Genomic DNA, 10,180 nt, shown 5'->3' with positions numbered 1-10,180 from the left:
ATAATAATGCAAAATCATTGGGAGCTCTAAGCTTATTTTCCTGAAACTACATGATTCCAACTGAGGATATTAGGGACAGTGGCACCAGAGAGTGTTGCTTCTGTCTGGTCTACTCCATAATCTCATTTTGGTTTCTGCCACTTCAGAAAACTCTGCTTTACAGATATCAAATACTAGAAAGGGAAATAGGCTTGTCAGTGGTTTTTGTGGGAATCTCAGGACATTCTGCCTTGACTTTAATTCAGAAATTTTTGGGATTTGAAGTTATCCCAAACATGCTTTTTATGGCCACCTTCATTTGTCATGTCAAGCAGTTGATCCTCTTTTAATACTGACTAAATTGATTCATCTGGCTTATTCACAAATGGGTTCTTGCACATTCCTTTCTGGTTCAGGGATCTTTTGTAATTAGGAAGTAATATTCAAACTCTTTTGAAAGCTGTGGTAGGTAATCATGCATGAGCTCGGAGCAAAAAAGTTCTGCTTCGTCTCTTTAAATACATTTGCTAATGTTTTAAAGATGACAAAAATTCAAATACTCAGTTGTCAACCCCATATTTCTAGTTCGGCTTTGCATTCAGCCACCTTATCTGCTGACTTGAACCAGATCATCGTCCCCGAATTGACAGATTGAGTTTATTGATCACATTCACTATGTCATATAAGTAAGCAAGATTTATAACTTGTTCTAGCTACCAATGGTGACTGATTTTCTAATAGAAATCTCAGGAGAGGCTCAGTTCTGTGTATAAGAGAAGACACACGCACTCTGTGTCCATCTCCTCACAGAGTTGTGTGAAGAGAATGAGTTAAGGGGATGTGGTTTAACGTGTTTGATGACTTGAATGGCATCCTGTATTTTTGTCTAGTTAGCGTTTATCTACGGATGATGCTGTGCAGACTCACATTAAGAAGAGATCTTTTTGTCCAAAGCAGTAAAACTGTAAAGATGTCCAATCATGGCAGCTGCTGTATCCCTGCATATACCAATGTAAAATGAGCAATTTTGTTTCCCACAGCCTTGCCAGCATTTGTTATTGGTTTATTTCATGATAGCAGCCATTTTTTGTAGTGTGAGGTGGAAGCACTGCATTGTTTTTATTTGCATTTCTCAAATGGCCAGTGATATTGAATATTTTTTCATGTGTTTATTTGCTATTTCTACTTCTTTGTCTGAGAAATGTCTGTTCATTTCAGATGCCCATTTTCGGATTGAGTCTTTAAACTTGGGAGGTCTGATTTTGTAAAGTTCTTTATATATTCTATTTGAGGAATATCTTTGTTTGAGGAATAGCTGTGAAAATTTTCTCCCACATTGATTTTGTGGGGTGGAACATTCTGTAAGCATCTGTTAAGTTTATTTGTTCAAGAGTTTCAGTTCTAGTATTTCATTATTTATTTCCTGTCTAGTTGATATTTCTGTTTGTGACAGAAGGGTATTGAGGGCCCCCAGTGCTATTGTATTAGTACTTATTTTATTTTTCATGTCCATTAGTATTTGTTTTATATAGTTGGGCACACTAGCATTTGGTGCATATATATTTATGATTGTCAGCTTTTCCTCCTGGAATTTTCCCTTTGCAAGTTTGCAGTGTCCTTCTTTTGTTGGTTTGAATGCCATTTGATCTTCAAATAACATAGCAACTCCTGCTTTTTTGTTGTTGTTGTTGTTCTTGTCGGAGTATTGTTTCCTACCCTTTAACTTTCAGTCTGAGTTTCTTTGTGAATTAAGTGTGTTCCTTGTATGCAGCATATTGTTGGATCTTTCTTCTTGACCCATTCTTCCAGTCTATTTCTTTTGATTGGTGAATTGAGACCATTTGCATTGATGGTTATCCTTGTCTTGACCTTTTCTTTTTCTTGGATTCAACCACTTTGCATTTAATTTCCTATTGTGCCTTTATGGATTCATTCTGCTGGGCTTTTGAAGTTGTGATTTTCATTGCTTTTTTTTTTCCTAGAATATTGTTTAAAATTTTTTTGGAGTGCTGGTTTGGTATTCATAAAGTTCCACTGTTCCTCTTTGTTATGAAAGTATCATTTCTCCATCAATTTTGAAAGATAGTTTTTGCAGGCTACATCAATCTGGGTTGGAAATTGTTTACCTTTAGGGCTTGAAATATGTCATTCCAAGCTCTTTTTGCCCAGGTTTGCATTGAAAAGTCTGCTGTGATTCTGATGGGCTTTTTTTTTTTTTTTGTATTTGATTTGTTTCTTTTCTTTAATTGCTTGTAGAATTTTGTTCTTCTTTTGGGTTTCTTCAATCTTAAGTATTATATAACTGTGTGTACATTTTTCTCCTCATGACTAGTTGGAGTCCTATATGCCTCACTTGTCTGTATGTCATGTTCTTTTCGCCTGCCTGGGAAGTTTTCTTCCATTGCTTCTGTGAACAGTTTTTTTTTTTTATGTCATTTTCACACTCTCCCATTTCCTCATGACTCCTATCAGTCTTGTGTTATTCTTCTTTGTATAATCTAGAAGCTGCTGGATTTATTTCTCATGTTTCCTTATTATTTTTAGCAAGTTTTTCTTTTCCTCATCACTAACTACAATCCTGTCTTCTATATCTAAAATTCTGTCCTTACACTGGCTCATTCTGATGTGGAAACTTTTTAAAAATTAATTTTATTGGTACATTTAATGCATACAATACAATGACATTCATTGTTAGAAATTTGTACCTTTACATAGTCAATCTTGCTTCTTATTTTTCCACATTCACCTGTCCTTCCTTCAACTCTTCCCTCTCTTCTTACCTACAAAGACTTTGTTTCCATTATTTTTCATTTTCTCATATTAATTGCATGATGCTTAAACTTTCAATGGAGTTCTTAATCTTCTGGAAATCTGTTTGCATGTGTTTTATGGATTCCATTTATTTCCTACATTGGGATTCTTCAGCTGCTCTGTTCTAGATTTATTAATCATGTCTTGCACATTGGGCACAGACTCTGTTGTTATCTGAGAAATTATTTCTGATTTCATTTTTTCCAGATCCTCCTTCACTGCCAGTTCAGGGAGTCCAGGTGGTTGAGCATCACATTGTTCCATCTCATTACCCATTGGGGTTGCCTTACATAATCTGAAATTCTGGTTTTGAGACTTGCTTATGTATCTTCTCTTTTCAACAGATGCATCCTGCTGTGCTTTTATTGAGGCAACTTTTTCCTAACCCAGTGGTCTTCAATTCTCAAAAGCCACTAAGCAGCCATTTCTCTGCTGCTCACCACTACCCCAATTCCTAGTTTCAGACTGGTGGCCTTCTGGATCCCTGAGCCCACCTGTTTTCTGGGTGGGGTTTTTGCTGGGGCCTCTGTACACTTGGATGTTATCTAGGCCTGCCTCTGGCTAGGGCCTGCCCCACTACATAGCCATTGTCTGGAGGGCCTTTGGCTGGGATCTGTGCAGCCCAGTTGCAGGTGTCTGGGCAGGCTTCTGGCTAGAGTCTGCTTTTACTTAACAGTGCTATCTGGGTGGGCCTTTGGCTTTTGCTTGTGCAGCAATTTTCCAAGTGGGTTTTTGGCTGGGGCCTGTGGGTCCAAGTGGCCAGGGTTGGGCCTGGGCCCTGGCTGGACCTTCCTGCAGTTTCCAAGTATAGTATATTTGTAAAAAGGAATGGTTTCCTTTTCCACATTGGTAGACTCATCAACCTGACTGTGTGCTATGGGGACACATTAATCCTTTCTAACAATTTCGTCTCTATATACTCTGCTTTGTTATCAATTCATCTAATTATTGTGTTGCCTGAAAGAAGAATATATGCTATTTTTTTCTAAAAGCACAGAGCAAAGTCTCTAGCAGCAGGGAGAATCAAGTCTTCACTAATAGTAAAGGGCTTCTTGGCTTTAGTACTGCAGTTAATTGCTAAGAATGATGTTCTCAGCGCATACATATTTGATGAAATAGTGAACTACTGTTCCTTGTTTGTATTTTTTTCTTTTCTTTTTTTGTACTTTTTCTTTAAAAATAAAAATTCCAAAGGCTTTTTCTTTTAATGTGAGTTTCCCAGTCTTCGTGTGGTGGAATTCCAAAATTCCAGTTTTGGAATTTTCATGATTTGTTTGGATAGCTGGTTGTCACACATATTATAAAATTTACTTCAAGAATGTGAGTCATCTGTTGAAACTGACCTGTAATTTAAATAGGAGCTTTCTTCTTGTCATTAATCTTAAAGCTTTCCTCTGTCTCATCATTGGACCTTTCCTCCTTTTCAAAGAAAGTCTTCAGTGACATTTGTGTTTTATTCATTTTTGCTAGAGTTAGCCTGCGTACTTATCCAAACTATGAGTGTGTCAAGTATGCAGTGGGAGAGAGGTGCAGATTGAAGTGGTAAATTGTGTAATGAGTGGGCAACACATGGAGTAAAATAAGTACTGTATTCTGATTTAATGTCTACCACCATGTGTAACTGTACAATTGCGATTTATCAACACATTTGCCACTATAAAACCTGGCACCAGATGCATTCAATTGCCGCTTGCTACTCACTGATAGGGTTTTGAGGTGAGTTGCAGAGCGATTGATCTGTTATGCTCTCTGTGTAGTCGAAACTCAGTTTTAACATTAATCTGTATTTTCAGTCACTCCCCAGCACAAGCTCCATCACCTCTGCTCTAACTTAGATCATAAGGCATTAGATACTCATAAGGGGCACTCAACCTAGATCCCTTGCATATACAGTTCAAAGTAGGGTTTGCCCTTCTGTGTGATTCTAACAGCATTGCTGAACTGACAGAGCAGTACTGTGAGTGATGAGGAATAGCTGTAAACACAGCGGAAGCTCAGACTGCTAGCCTGCTGCTCATATCCGGCAGTGATGTTCAGTTCCTAATAGGCTACGGACCATTACCGGTTTGTGTTCCAGGAATGTAAAGAACATAAGTTACATAGTTTTCTAGCACACTCAGTTTGGTGACTCTGCCTGTTAGTGTTTTCTTCCTTATTTTAATCCTTCATTCTCCTCTTCCTTAAAAAATTAGTATTTCATCTTCAAGGTGGAGTAATATTAGCTGTTGAATATATATATATATATATATATATATATAATGTATATGTATAATTACATATATTACATATATATAAAATTACATATATTACACTCATACACACTATATATACACATATATACATATATATGTATAATTACACATGTTACATATATACATATAATTACATATATATATATCTATACACACACACACACACAAACACACACACACACTATCTTAGAGATTGGTCTTGTTATTCGCAATTAACAGATGAGAAAATAGAGCCTGGATAATTTAAATTATTTACAAAGCCAAGGGGAAAGTGGCAAGACCAGGAGCAATTCTAATGCTCCCTTCTCTAAACATCTATGAATGCTTCAAAGGTAAATTTTCACTTCTATTGGACGCATTATTTTTCTTGTTAGTATAGATATTTCACTACTGGATATGAATTCCTGTCACTTTAATGTATGTGAAATTCACTCAACCTTCTCCTTGCTCCATCTTTATCTTATGAACTGGATCTCTACATTCTTTCATGGAAGCAGAGACTTTAGGTCACATGGTTCATTATATTTAAAAGTAAGAAACATGATATTAATGATTGTTTAGTTCAAGAATTTTAGAAGTTTATGTAGGCTGCATATCTTGATTAAAAGATAGTCTAAACTATACTCAGTTAGCTGTAGATAACTAGGTAATATAAGCACAGATATTAGCTCATTGCTTGAATTTTATCTTGGAATCTTTAGAAAAAAACAAAATATATATTAAGAATGATAACCTCTCAATTAGAGAAAAATATCTTATTAGTTTTCACATAATAATGTTTTTCTTGTTTCTGTAACAAAAATAACAAGAGTTGGTGTATATAATTACATGTGAATTATTGATGATTTTTTTTTGAGACATGGTCTCACTATGTAGAGACTGGCCTGGAACTCACTATGTAACCTAGGCTGGTCCCAAGCTCACAGTGATCCTCCTGCCTCAGCCTCCTGAATGCTGGGATTACAGGCATGTGCCACCACGCCCAGCCTGATGATTTTTATTGATTATATTTATTTGCTTTCCAGTGAATAGTGTGTTTATGTGCTGTGTTGTGTGTGTGTGTGTGTGTGTGTGTGTGTGTGTGTGAATGCACACAGGCTTGCCACATATTCCTAATCTGGTCACCATATAAATGGGTCTATGATATCCTCCTAAGAATGTGTCTGTCCAGATATTTCACATGGGATTCTATCCTTAATTTTGGATCGAGAGGAAGCAGGTGGGGAACTCAAGCCCAGACAAACAAAATAGAGAATTCTCTTACAGTGATGGCTAAGTGATGAGTATCCAAAGAAAACCTTTAAGGTACAGTGTGATGTTTTTGGCAACTGAAGGAAATTCACAGACTCTTCACTATTGAAGCTAAATAGGGAAGGCTGGGAGCTGAGAATAAAGCCAATATCATGTGTGTAGAGCTAAGAAGTGTAGAGGAAATAAGTTCTGTTAGGATTAGGGGCTCTGGATCAAGCTGTACCTGAAAACTTACAGCTGGACCTTTCAGTTACATGAAGCAATAAAAATTGTGTGTTGTTTTCAAGGCCAATTTGAACTGCATTTCCTGTTATTTTCATAAAATAATATGAAAAATACAAACCAGATGACTTGGACAGAGTGATCTAACCAAACCCAGTTTATATTATTGGCTTAAAAATTAAAAATTTGGGAGCTAGAGATTTAGCTCAGTGATTCTGCCTCCTGCCTCACAAAAGCAAAGTCCCGCATTCGATCCCAGTACAAAAAAGAAAAAAGAAAAAAATGGAAAAAATACAAACTCAGAATTTCTAAAAAAAATTTTGTTGTGCACAGACATGGAAAATAATTTGGAAAGTGTGTATGTATTGAGGAGGAAAAAAATTCCAAAAAATTTTGTATGTACATTAACTGAAGTACCAATAGTAAGATTCATAAACAATGAAGATGTTTTAAAATGACATGCTAGATATGGTCCTTGCACTCAAAGTACAGAGCAGAGCAAAAAATAAGAGTTTGGACAAATAAATAATTGAAGTGATGATAACTTCGTTGAGTAAAGCTTTGATAAATTTTAGGAGGGTTAAGTTACAGAATTCAGTAGAATGAGATGGTTATCTAAATACATAGTATTCAAGATGCTACCAGAAAATGTGGGGAGCAAACTTAGTCGAATGGGTTGATGATTGGAGGCTGAAGTGATTAAGAATGGAGAAAACGCTGTGCCAGGAAGAAGGAAAGGTCAATTTAAAAGATAAAAGGATTTAATACGCCAGCGAAGCTGGGATGTAGTCAGAAAAGGAAGTGAAAGTTATTTGCAACGGACAAGTTGACCTTCTTGGCCAAATTAGATAGATAGATAGATAGATAGATAGATAGATAGATAGACAGACAGACAGACAGATAGATAGATAGATAGATAGACAGACAGACAGACAGACAGATAGATAGATAGATAGACAGACACAAAATGAAGAAAAGTACAAGAGCTTCTGATGAAGAGAGGAGGCGAGGAGGGATCGCAGACAAAGGAAGACAAAGAATCTGTAGAACAAGACATATAGGAGCACAGAAGAATGGAGAGTATGAAATTGTGATTCCAGATAAGGAAAATACATCAGAATAAGAAAGTTTAGATCAGTTACCCATGTAGACTGAAAGAAGCGTCTTAGAAATAATAAAGTCATACCCCAGAGATACTGGATAAGTAATTGTGAGTGTTGTTCATACCACCCAGTATAATGGTCAAATTGGAGTATAACAAAATCAAGCCCACAGTTTGCCAAGTCTTTTAAGAATTGAGAACTTTTGTATAGGACATATACCAAAAGATAAATGCAATACTGATAGCTACTCATTTATTAGCTACTTATGTAGTAATGCACAATGCCAAGTGTTTTACTTATCTATCTTATTTTAATTAAAATACAGTTTCTATAATTAAGTACTTGATTGTATTGATGAAGAAATCAAACTATAGAGTTGAATGAGTAAGCCTTTCACTGAAAATCACACAGGCAGGATTTGAACTCTTGCAGTTTGAGTCAGCAGTGTTCTTTGATCATGTATCTTTCATGTTTGTGAGAAAGAATTCTAATCTGAGGAGTTTTAGAGATATATTAGAAAAAATGAAGAGTTAAGGAAAGAAAAGCAAATCAAACAGTATGGAGACATCAAAGAGATGAAGGACAGATTTGATACTGTAGCCACTGCTGGAAATGTGAATTATGGTGGAATTAGACTTAGGTGTCTGCTGAAAATTGGAGAACAGACAGTTGTGTTTAAATCTGAAAGAGTTTAAATGACATTCTGAGATAGTTTTTACTTTTCTTTTGTAGTTTATAGATGTGGGTCTTATAGTAAGATGAATTCAGTCTTAAGATAAAAGAAAGCAATTAGAAATTAAGAGAGGATTATTGTCTTAATTTGCTTTCGCAAACCTGTATCTTTGGTAGTCTCTTTCCAACTTGGTCGTGACTTGCTTTGACTAAGGGGACAATACCAATATAATGGAAAGACAATGCAACAAACTTGCTCACTAGGAATTTTCTTGCTCTTGGAAAACTTGAAACTACAACATGCAAAAGGAGCCAGTGATGGTGGCTTAATCAAGTCTTTATTAATAAATCACACTTAGATTCATTAATTTCATATCAGATTGCTTTATGAGATTTAAGTATTCACTTCCTTTGACTAAAAGATGATAAAACAGCCCTACATTTTTCTATACTTACATTTTTCTTCACTTCAAAAATTTTTTTGTTATTCCTCCAGTTAAAATACTTTTGAGTCTCAGTTTCCATGTTTGTTGGTAAAAATCAATATTTAGTAACTCCACTGTGAGGACAAAATGATAAGAATGAATTGATTGGAATAGTTCTTGAAGTGTAATTTGTAAGTCATTATATATTTTATTGAGTGTCATATCAGTAATATTCTACAGAATTATTATCATTAGATTCCAACATTTTCCAATAAATTTCTGTTATAAGAATTATTCTGAAAGTGTATATGCCTTTGCCTGTAACTAATTTCCAAATTTTAAAGAAAGCTTCAAGGTTTATATTATATTGTTATACCATTAATCTTCCATCATAACATTGGGCAAATTAAACAATATTTTCTAATTTATTTTGGGTTTTGCATAGAGTATCTCATTTTTTTCATTATAATTATAATCCCCAAAGAAGTTTTATATTTTATTTTATTTTTTTGTACCAGGGATTGAACTAAGGACCTCTTGCTTGTGAGGTAGGTAGCAGAACCACTGAGCTAAATCCCTGGCCTGAAGTTTTATATATTAAATATGAAAATAAACTGTGCTTAAATTACTAAGTACACCCCCATGCTAATGAATGAAAACATTATTTAAATATTAATTTGTTAATTTCAGTAATATCAAATTATTTAGTAATATCTAAATTTTTACTATAAAGACATTTTAAACACAATCTGTTCTCCAATTGCATCCAACAGATGTAGCCAAATATTTAAAAACTATTTTTGAAACAGAAATATTGTGGTTAACTTAATATTTTAGTTTTAGTCTTAGGATGTTGAAAGTATCAGGAATACAATGAGGCATTAGTGTCACAAAGGAACAAGGTGAGAGATGTTGATCTCATTATTGTGAATGTGGGGGAATTTAGTGACTTTGTAAAACTTAAATTCTTTATCCATAACATGATATAACTTCGTCTAGTTTTTGTTAGAATAAAAAGGAGTGAATTATACATCAGTTATAAAGGCAACAGAAACATTACCAAAGGAAGGACATGGTCCATACACTAACACTTCCTCTTAATAACAGTAATAATGATAAACATTGTACAAATTCAGCAGACTTTGTTAAATGATATGTCTAGATCTTCTGCACTCCAGTTAAGTATGTCCAGCTCATACTACTTGAAGAGGAGATGTGTCAACATAAGCCAAGTACTCATGAGGACCCTTCTGGTAATCAGGCAGTCACTAAGGGACAGTCATTATCTTCAGCCTTATTATGAGTCTTTTGCTTTGTTAGTGAATAAACTCATCAGAGGAAATGTATTTTAGATTATTAAAAGCAGATACAAAATGGGTAGGATGTGGTGGTGCACGCCTGTGATCCCAGCACTCGGGAGGCTGAGGCACGAGGATTGCTGTGAGTTCAAGACCACTGGGCTACA

This window comes from Fukomys damarensis, unplaced genomic scaffold (assembly GCF_012274545.1).
Source record: "Fukomys damarensis isolate Sample0158 unplaced genomic scaffold, DMR_v1.0_HiC HiC_scaffold_15, whole genome shotgun sequence".
NCBI lineage: Eukaryota > Metazoa > Chordata > Mammalia > Rodentia > Bathyergidae > Fukomys > Fukomys damarensis.
The sequence above is the reverse complement of the archived record's forward strand: the minus strand, read 5'-3'. Positions refer to the sequence as shown.